Below are 10,681 nucleotides of genomic sequence, written 5' to 3' on the forward strand. Positions count from 1 at the left end.
TATCTCTGACTTTATACTTTCTGCATTTTTAGATTTAAAAAAAAAAAAAAAAACTTCACTCTGTAGGACTTAAGCTATAAGCTATAAGTTTGTTTTCTCATGGGGACCAAAAATTTGTCACCACAAGGTCAAATTTTACTGCTATTACTATACTTGTGGGGATATGTGGTCTTTATAACATAGGGAATACAATGTCCAAACTAGGCCAAACAAGGCCCACTAGTAATATAGTTTAATGGTTTATCACTTTTGACCAATAGGTGGTGCTGTTACTAAATTGATGTGGTGAAAGTGTGAGGTGACAATGAAACACAAAGTTTGGTGTCAGTATGTCAAATCTTCGCAGAGATGCAGCCTCAGGTGCAGGTTGGCAGTGTGCCATCAAATTTGTTGATGCAGTAAACAAAAACCGTTTAGTCTTTTGGCACGAAATCTGTAACTCTTTCCCACCATGGTCTGAAGATGATCTGAGTCTAATTTGGTGAAAATCAGACAAACAGGCTGGGAGAAGTTTGAAATGTTTTTGATATTTCGTAATTTTTGAAGACACGTTCTGAGTTATGTGGTGATATGCCAATGCATTTGTGAAATATGGCATTTTATGACAATTCAAAGTGGCAAAAGCCCAAAATGGCTGATATAGGAAATCCGGAAATAATTTGACTCAGTATGCTGCATTGAATCTAATTGACCATTTTATTGACCAAACCATTCTGAAGTTATCACCAAAATAGCCATTTTTCATATCTCCTGACCACTAGGTGGTGCTGTGCCAGGTCATGGCTATTATAACACACACCAAGATTGGTTTGAATACGCTAAAGCATTGCGGAGATATTGCCTCATGTACATTTTGGCGTGTTCTTTGTCGAATTTGTTCACGCATTATTCAAGAACAGTTTGACTAATCAAATTGAACTCCATAACTTTTTGCCAGCATGGTTTGAAGATGATCAGAGCCAATTTAGGTGAAAATCAGATAAAGCATCTAGGATAAATTTGAAAAAGTATGTTTTTCGTACAATTGAAAATTGCAAAAAATGTTGACCCATTGAAATTTACATTTTGGTAAACATACAACTTATACTAATAACTTATACAAGTTATTAGCATAAACATAATTCAAAATTTGAGCTGTTGGTGGCGCTAGAGAGTTTGAGTTAGAGACTCCAAACTTGCTGTAGTTAATGTTGAGACTGTTCTCTATCTGTGTGCCAAATTTTATAACTTTTCCACAAGTGATTTTATGGGCTGCCATAGACTCAATAGTGGAAAATGAAGAAAATAAATGGAAACAATAGGTGTCTACACACCTTTGGTGCTTGGCTTGGCATGTAATTCAAAGCAATTAACAAGGAAAGTGGAGTTTGTCAAAACAGACATTAAAGTTCTGTGAAACATTATAGATTTTGAAGGTTGATAGATAAAACTAACAGATACAAAAATGTCCTGTTGTTTTTATTTAGTCCTGCCCTGAATAAGCTGTCTGACATAAACAATGTTTATTTACAGTCCACAAGACAAAATAATAACTGAATTTACACAAATGAATCATTTATTACTGCTCTTCAGAATCTACATAAATCAAATCAGACTTATTTCTATAGCATTTCATATGATACAGATTGTTTCGAAGCATCTTTACAGTAATGAACAGGAAAATAACAGTGTTACAAGGTTTTCTCGAAACACACTATAACTGATTCATTTGGACCAATTTCCCAAATCATTCATTTAGTTCTCAAAAAGACACCTTTCTCAAATATTCCAAAACATTTCTAATTTTTACACATTTCAAGTACTTCTTACATGTGCTGCATTTGTATAGAACTGAGAGATGACTGTCTAGAGCAGTGGTTCCCAAGAGTTCACACGGGGGCCGTGGGAGCTGATATGCTTTGAGGTCAAATAAAGATGTATAAAATACTCCACTAATAATTTTATATAAAATTTTTTTAAATCATATGCTTACAGTGCCAAGTTATGTGACACTAAATTTTGTTAGAGGTCGCGCTGGTGCCACTACCAATCCATCTAAAGTGGCTTTCACACTGAACGCGGAAAGCGCTGCGCTGGCATCTGGGTTCAGCACAGCTGCAAAAGTTCAACTAATTTGAACTTTGAGCACGGCTTGCGCACCAGTGGTGTACTCCGCTGCACGTGCGCTTTGGTTGACGCAGCAACAAACCATCCTCACGCAGCGCAAGCCATTGAAATGAATGGGTTTCATAGCACAGCGCTTTCCGCATTCTGTGTGAAAGCCGCTTAACTGATAAGCGTCCTATTGTGCGTGAGAAATATGTATTAAATGCCAAACGCACCAAAAGCGAAACAAAATGGCGTGCCTCCTTTAAAACCACGCTTTGCATGAACCTTTTATCTACTCAGCTCAAAAAAACAAGAGAGCGCAGTGTGAGCTACAGGCAATGTATTTACTACACTGATCAATCACGATCATGAGACAGCGCTGTGAAATCTTGTGATCGCGTTTGAGTTCAGTGCAGAGTTCTCTAGTACAAATCACATACAGTACTGTGCAAAAGTCTTAGGTCACTAGTATTTTCACTAGGTAAAAGTAAGTTATTTCTATCTTTTGCTGTAGTGTGTCAGTAGGAAACATCAGTTTACATTTCTAAACATTCATTTTGCCATTAATAATAATAATCCAGTGAGATTTTTGTATGGAGCACAGGCTGTTGTCAGACTCCTTGTGCAAACAGAGATCTGATCTCTCCATCATTCAATCCAGTCTGTCTTAAGAAACAGAAAAAACGGAGACAGACTAAATCCAGAAGAACTGTGGCAACATCTCCAAGATGCTTTAAGAGTCCTACACTCACAAAGCTACTGTTAACATTTTTAGACAGTTAGGCACATAAAATGAGGATGCTGTCAAAAACAATGTCATAAATAGATTTTCTTTATCAAAGAACTTCTATTAACTAAAATAAATCAGCATTTGATGTGACCATCCTTTGCATTTAAAGCAGCTTTTGCCCTAGGTACACTTGTGCAGAGTTTTTTAGGTAGTTTGCAGGTAGGTTACTTGAAACATCTTGGAGATGTTGCCACAGTTCTTCTGGATTTACTCTGTTTCAGTTTGTTCTGTTTCTTCATGTCATTCCAGAGACAGACTGGATGATGGTGAGATCAGATCTCAGTGTGGAGCACTGGCTGTTGTCAGACTCCTTGTGCAAAAAAAATCTCACTAGATTATTACAATTAATGGCAAACAGAATGTTTGGAAATGTAAACTGATGTTTTCTACTGACACACTACAGCAAAAGATAGAAATAACTTACTTTAAACCATTTTTTAGCTGGTGAAAATACTAGTGGCCTAAGACTTTTGCACAGTACTGTAGGTGTGCGATTTAAAGTTTAAAGCCAAATAAATCAGAGCTGGATCATGCAACAACGATCCAGTTAGAAGGCTTTTCAATCTACAAATCACCAACATTTACCATGGTTTTACTGTAGTAACACTGACACAACTGGGTGGTTGTATGTGTGTTTGTATGAGATAGAGAGATGCATTTTCGTAACTCTTCACAACTTTTTACATATGAAAAACAAGTCATTCTTAGGAAATATGTTTATCATATTTTCAGAGACTGCAAAAATATTTGAAATAACACACATGTAAACTGGCAGATGAAGACTGTAATACCAGGGATGAACACAAGATGACCTCATAGGATAAGGAATCTTTTTAACTTAATTCAGCTCAGTCTCACTGTATCAGAATGACTTAAAAGCATTTTGATTTTAACCCTTTCATTGCTGTAACCCTTCAATCCAAACTGGAACAGGGTTACTGTCAATGCATGTGCCCGCTGGGCACCGTTTTCCTGGCGGCACCAGGGTGGCGGTTGCGCTGACGGCTCGGGCCCATCATCGCTGCTTGCAGCTATATTATTCATATTGAAATGTATTATGTTAGTAATGTACTAAATACTGTATATTAAACGAGTAATGTAATATAATTTTAGTATTTTTGTCATTAAGTCATATCAGTTGTTTGTTGTGCATTTGTATTTGTAGCCTACTTATACTGAATGGCTTCAGGTTACTGTTTTTCATAGCAAATATTATAGAAACTATATAGTTAGGCTGATTTTTACCATAGTAAACATAGCACCTTAGTAGTAAGGTGCTGTACCTGTGGTTATCATGATCTACAAATGTATGAAACATGAAGTATAATTTTCACAGATGGGCTGCTCACAGAAACAGGTACTGAATGAAAGTAAATGTACATCTGCATCCCAACTCAAGCTCCTGCTACTCTCAACTCAAGCTAAATGGATCTCACTAGTGTTCTCTACGCAGTGCAGTAGTCTGTGTTTGTAATGGTGAATGGTGAGAAAATGGTGAACTGTCTCATGAATTGTTAGCAATCACAAAAAACTGTAAAAACAAATGAATGGTTTTGATCAACACAAACAGAGGTTGAGAGAAAAGCACAGAAACACATGTTCACTCAGCAGGACTCACACACACACTGATCTTACTGTCTAAATGAGGATTTATTACACACATTTATTCTGACATGTTATTTCACTGACAGAAGTTCAGCTGCAGTATTAATGTCATGAAGAGAAAACAGGAGACTCTATAACATCTCACTGTTACTGATTCATCATCAGCTCAAAGCATTATGGGTAGAATCTCTCATCAGTCTATTCTGATTCATCAGCACAGTTTCACTGATGATCCAGAACAAACAATAAACCCAGGATAGAGCGGCTGAGTGAATGTGGTCTGGACTGTGTGGATGAGGCTCATTGTGTCAGAGACGCTGTAGAAGGACAGAGTTCCTGCACTGTGATCCACAAACACTCCTATTCTACTGCTGATGGGCTTTACAGCGAGATCAGTCTTTGTATTATTGTGTCTGAATGAGTAAATGGAGGTAGTGCAGAACAAACTCCAGGACTGATCATTAGATCCAAACCCACACTCATAACCCCGTCCCTTCCTGCTGATGCTCTTATATGACACTGATATATATACACCAACACCTCCACTCCACTCAATCTCCCAGTAACAGCGTCCACACACACTCTCTCTACACAACACCTGAGGCCACACATCAAATCTGTCTGGATGATCAGGATACGACTGATCTGTTAAAGTGTAAGTAATCACTCTGTTGTTCTCAGACAGACGGAGGAGTTTATTCACTGTGTTCAGATCCAGAGTGAGCTGATGGGAATCTGATGGAGATAAAACACATCAGAATCAGGAATTATGAATCTGTTTGATCTTTTCATGTAGCTGAACTCTTCATGTTCAGGCAATCATCAGCAGTGTTGGGCTTGTTACTTTAAAAAAAAAGTAACATTATTTATAGTTACTAGTTACTTCTCACAAATAGTAAATTAACTAGCAACTGAGTTACATCATTATAAAAGTAACTAATTACCAGGGAAAGTAATTATTGTGTTACTTTAAAAAATGTTCAGCTTGGATGCCCCAATATTAAATGTTAAATGAATGAATGAATGGACACTAAATAGAAAAAATTATTACTATAAAACATTTTACACTAATCTACACAATTTTAATGTTGCTGTGGGACAATGTGAGAGACGCCAATTAAATTCAATAATTTATTGTAAGTATTATCAACAAAAAATACAACAAAGAATATTGTTTTTAACATTTATTTGTATCTTTTTAACTTTTAAAGTGTAAAATTATTGTATATATTTTTTGCATTTATTTATTTTGTATTTATTTATTTTTACTTTTACAAGTGCCGCATGGAAATGAGGGAGACTGGTCTGGTGCATTACTGCTTGAAAGCTCACATATTGAAGCATCAGGCGTCAGCTCTAACTAAGCAATTGTTGCTATATTTTTTATATATTATTTAAATATTATGCATATATGAATTACTGTTCATTTCATTGTAATATTCTAACAGTTTTCTGTGTTCCTCAGAAAGGCAATGGTATAACAAAGAGAGATAAGCTATTATTCGTGTTTTAAATGGCATACCCCAATTAATATTCAGTGTGACTTCAAAATACGTTGAAAAGCAAGTGCGTGTTTCCAAATTATCTAGGTAAGAAATAGGCTTCAAAAGCTCTTACATGTAATAGATAAATATAGTAGAAAGATTGCCCCTCAAAAAAGTAAGTAACCTAAAAATCTTTCTCTTTCCACTTCCAAGTGGAGGTTTATTATTCACTTAAGTTGGCTTCACCAGAGTGCAACAAAACAAGCAGTAAACAATGTCATCTGTTTAACTGTCATTAGATAGTTGCTTATTTATTTTACGATTTAATATTACTATTTATATAAACACATGACAGCTAGCCTAAAAATGGACTTCAGTCACAGATGATTGTAAATGATTAATTAACAAAATTTGCCTTATAACTGCATTAATTTAATCAGATTTGTCTTCATTTTTGAAAAAAAAAAAACACATGGCGCACAAAAAACCTGTTTCACAAAAGGTTCTTTGTGGGGAAAGAAGGTTATAAAAAGGTAAGAAAGAGATGGTTCTTTAAAGAACCTTTGACTGAATGGCTCTTTGTGGAATCAAAAATGTTTTTTCTATGGCATCACTGTCAAGAACCTTTTAAAGCACCTTTATTTTTAAGAGTGTACATCATCAATTATAAAACTCTTCTTTCACCTTCTACAGGAAGAACATGAACACACTCAGTGAGTTTTTCTGCTTGTTTTCTTACTGACTTACATTGTAGGAAGTCGTTCCTGTTCCGGAAAACAATGTTGGTGAATGTGACTGTGGAAATCAACAGACATGAACAGTGTGATTCTCATGATCCTGCATCCATTCCTAACACATTTCTAATATGATGTTCTCCATGATATGAGATGATGATGGACTCGTTTCTGAGAGCAGATGAATCTCCAGGACTTTACCTCTGTCTGAGATCTTCTTGAGCTCCTCTTTGCAGAAATCCTCCAGTTTGTCTTTCAGCTGATGGACAGATTCTCTCAGACCATCAAAAGAGAGGAAAGAACTGAAGGGATCGTCATTTACGTCTGTAGATTCAGGAGGTGCTGAGAGAGACTGGAAACTCTACAGAAAACAGAAATCAAAACTCATCAGCTCCACACTTCACCCAATAACCTGCACCAACATCAGATTTGACTTGACTGATCTTTAGTAACTCACCTCAATCCAGCACATTCACAGCATCAGCTTCATTCTTCTCATATTCATTAAATCACATTAGAGCTACAGATTCTAGTATTTGACACTTACACTCTATGTGAACTTTCTAGAAAATAGTTTGGATGATAAAACATCTACTAAGATGCTCAAGTCCACTATGATGGTGTTCTTCTAGATCTGTGTTACCTGCAGGAACTGGATGTGATCCTGTGTGTGTGAAAGCTGCTCCAGCTCAGCGTCTCTCCTCCTCAGATCATTGATCTCCTGCTCCAGTCGCTCCAGTCGTCCTTCAGCTCGACTCACCGCTCGCTTTTCCTGATCTCTGATCAGCCGTATCAGCTCAGAGCGGCTTCTCTCAATGGAGCGGATGAGCTCAGTAAAGATCCTCTCACTGTCCTCCACTGCTGTCTGTGCAGAGCGCTGTTAGGACACACAGTGATTCAGGCTTCAGTGGGACTGAAAGAGACAAGAGAGTCTGAACTGAGACTGAGACAAACTTCTCTTCTTCTCCAGACTCACCTTATGAGACTCCACAGCCTCTCTCAGCTGCTGAAGATCTTTCTCTCTCTGCTGGATTCTCTGCTGGAACGTCTTCTGCATCTCCTTCAGCTGCTTCTGCAGGACAAACAGATGATAGTGAATGACACAGAAAACTACTGCCACTAAATCATCATGTGAACAGATGAATCCAGTAAAAAGGGGGTCAAGGCAGTTTAAAGATTACTTATCTGATTTAATAATTAGTGGCTGTAAGTTCAAACTCCAGAACTGATGATCGGTTATAAACATTGTACATGAATTATCATTAAGGATAAGGAAAGCAAAGGAATGTTTCACACTGCAAGCAGTGAAACTGATTGAGCTTCATACTGACAGTGTTTCTGCTGTGTAGCAGAGCTTGCACTTTGACTGATAGAAGTATATATTTTGTCAAAGAATAGGTGATTAGTTCACTCCATTATTTGATGTTGCTTAATCAAAGCCTATTTTATGAAAGATTTTGCTGATGATGGTTTATGGTGCATTTTAAACAAACAGTAATACTCTTTTTTGCAGCTGCTGTTCATTTCTGCTGTGGTGTGCAGTGTGAATCCTGTAAGCTGTTAATATGGGTGCCGATATAAATGAATTTCAGCAATATTTCATCAGTGTCTAGTTTTAAATACCTGTTTCTCTGTCCTCTGTGCTGCAGCTGATACAGTGTTGTGGTTTTTATGTTCATCCATACACAGCACACATATACATTTCTGATCAGTGCGACAGAAAACCTCAAGGATCTTCTGATGTTTCTGGCAGATCATCTCCTGCAGTCGTCCAGTGGCATCAGTCAAATTGTGTCTCTTTCCTTTAAACAAACTCTCATGTTGTTCAAGGTGATTCTGACAGTAAGAGTTCAGACACACCAGACAGGACTTGACGGATTTGTATTTTCTTCCAGTACAGACGTCACACTGCACATCTCCAGCTCCAGCGTAACAGTCAGCAGGACGTTTCCTCTTCTTCAGTTTCTCCACCACTTCAGCCAGCATGGTGTTTCTAGCTAAAGCAGGTCTTGGACTGAAGGTCTGTCTGCACTGAGGGCAGCTGTAGACTCTCATCTGATCCTCCTGATCCCAGCAGCCTGTAATACAGATCTTACAGTAACTGTGTCCACAGGGAATGGCCACTGGATCCTTCAGGAGATCCAGACACACTGGACACAAGAATTCATCTTGAAAAAACTGGGCTCCTGCCATTTTACTGCATGAATACAGAGACACAAACACACAACAGCTCAACTACACTTCAGTTTCTCTTTCTCTGAACTCAGGTGATTCCTTTTTCCTGGTTCTGTGTTTGAGTAACGTGTGTAAAACAGGTGTGTCTGTGGGACTGTAAAGCAGGTTCCTCATGTGAGAATAACACACATATGTTGGGTTTCCATGTTTTATGGGTTCATTCTATAGGCGTAATGTTTTTTTTCTCTACTTTACAAACTGTATTTTCTATCACCTATCCTTAAATCTACCCCTCACACAAAACTACAGACCTTAATTTAGGGAATACCAGGTGCACACACAGAACCACTAGTAATATGATTGAATGGTTTATCACCTTTGACCAATAGGTGGTGCTGTTATTAAATTGATGTTGTGTGGTCAGTGTAACGTGACAATGACCAGGTTTGGTGTCAATATGTCAAATCTTTCAGAGATACAGCATCAGATACAGTTTGGCATCATACCATCAAATTTGTTGGTGTTAAACGGAAAACGGCTATTACAACAAAATCCATAACTAGGGAAACTTGGACCAACAATCTAGGAGGAGTTTGAAAAAGTAGGTTCTCAATGAATAACTAAATGGCAGACAGGAATTTTGGCTTTTGGTATTGGTATCAGTGTTCTCTGCATAATCCAAGGACTCTGTCAAGACCAGTTATGAAAAAAGGCAAAACTAAATCAAATGATAAAATATAATTTTTTTAATTGTAATTTTTGACATCGAGATGGCAGTGCTTTGAAACATTGCATTGCATGGTGCCAATGACACATACAGAGTTACGTTACGCCAGTGTGTTCGTAAAATACAACATTTCACATCAAAATGGCTGATTCTTATAGTGGCTGACATGGGAAGATGGGTAACGTTCAACTCGGTACTGCACTGAATCTAACTGGCCAAACTGAAGTTATACACACACAAAAAAATCTATTTTCATATCTCCTGACCACTAGGTGGTGTTGTGCCAAAACTGTGCAGGTACCCTCAGGTCATGGTTGTTGTAGCACACACCAAGTTTGGTCAGAATACGCTAAAAAGTTGTGGAGAAAAGTTGTGCTCGTCGTTGAATTTGTTTATGTGTTATTTGAGAATGTTTTGACTAATCAACTCCAAAACTCCAGCATGGTCTAAAGATGATCTGAGCCAATTTTGGTGAAAATCAGACAAACTGTCTAGGACAAGTTTGAAAAAGTATGTTTATATATAATTCAAAATTGCAAAAAATCTTGACACACAAAAATTTCAATTTTGGTATGCATTTGACTCACTATGCATTAGTCAAGGAAAAAAAAAAGGAGTTTTGCTTATTAGCATAAACATAAACCAAACTTTGAGCTGTTGCTGGCACTAGAGAGTTTCAGTTAGAGACTCCAAACTTGCTATGGTTAGTATTGAGACAGTTCCCTACCAAAAGCTACACTCGATGCTGCGTATCAATACGCTAATGAGAACATTCTTTGTTCGACCGGTTGTGAAGATTGTGTGTCAAACACGCCAAGAATTGGCTTAAATAACCTCGGTAGGTGACGTAACTGATTACGTGCACCTGCGGGTTATAAATAGATGTGAATCGAACACACCTGCAGGTTTTCTTTGTCTTCAAGGACCGTTTTGTGTGTGTGTGTGTTGTTTTGCAGCGTCTTATAAAAAAAAAAAAAAAAAACAAAGTAAAGTGAAGTAAAGAGAAAAAAAAAGAAAAAAGATCATGATGGAGTCAGAAAGGAGATGCGTGCCTCCCTGCATAAGGCTCATCTCGGAG

The 10,681-nt window shown here is 37.5% G+C and overlaps 1 pseudogene; it reads right to left on the reverse strand.

Annotated features, from left to right (window-relative positions):
- Nucleotides 1–4,528: 4,528 nt before the first annotated feature.
- Nucleotides 4,529–10,681, reverse strand: part of LOC127176676 (E3 ubiquitin/ISG15 ligase TRIM25-like) — a 19,228-nt pseudogene continuing 13,075 nt past the window's right edge.

The sequence above is a fragment of the Labeo rohita genome, chromosome 14 (assembly GCF_022985175.1).
Source record: "Labeo rohita strain BAU-BD-2019 chromosome 14, IGBB_LRoh.1.0, whole genome shotgun sequence".
Lineage (NCBI taxonomy): Eukaryota > Metazoa > Chordata > Actinopteri > Cypriniformes > Cyprinidae > Labeo > Labeo rohita.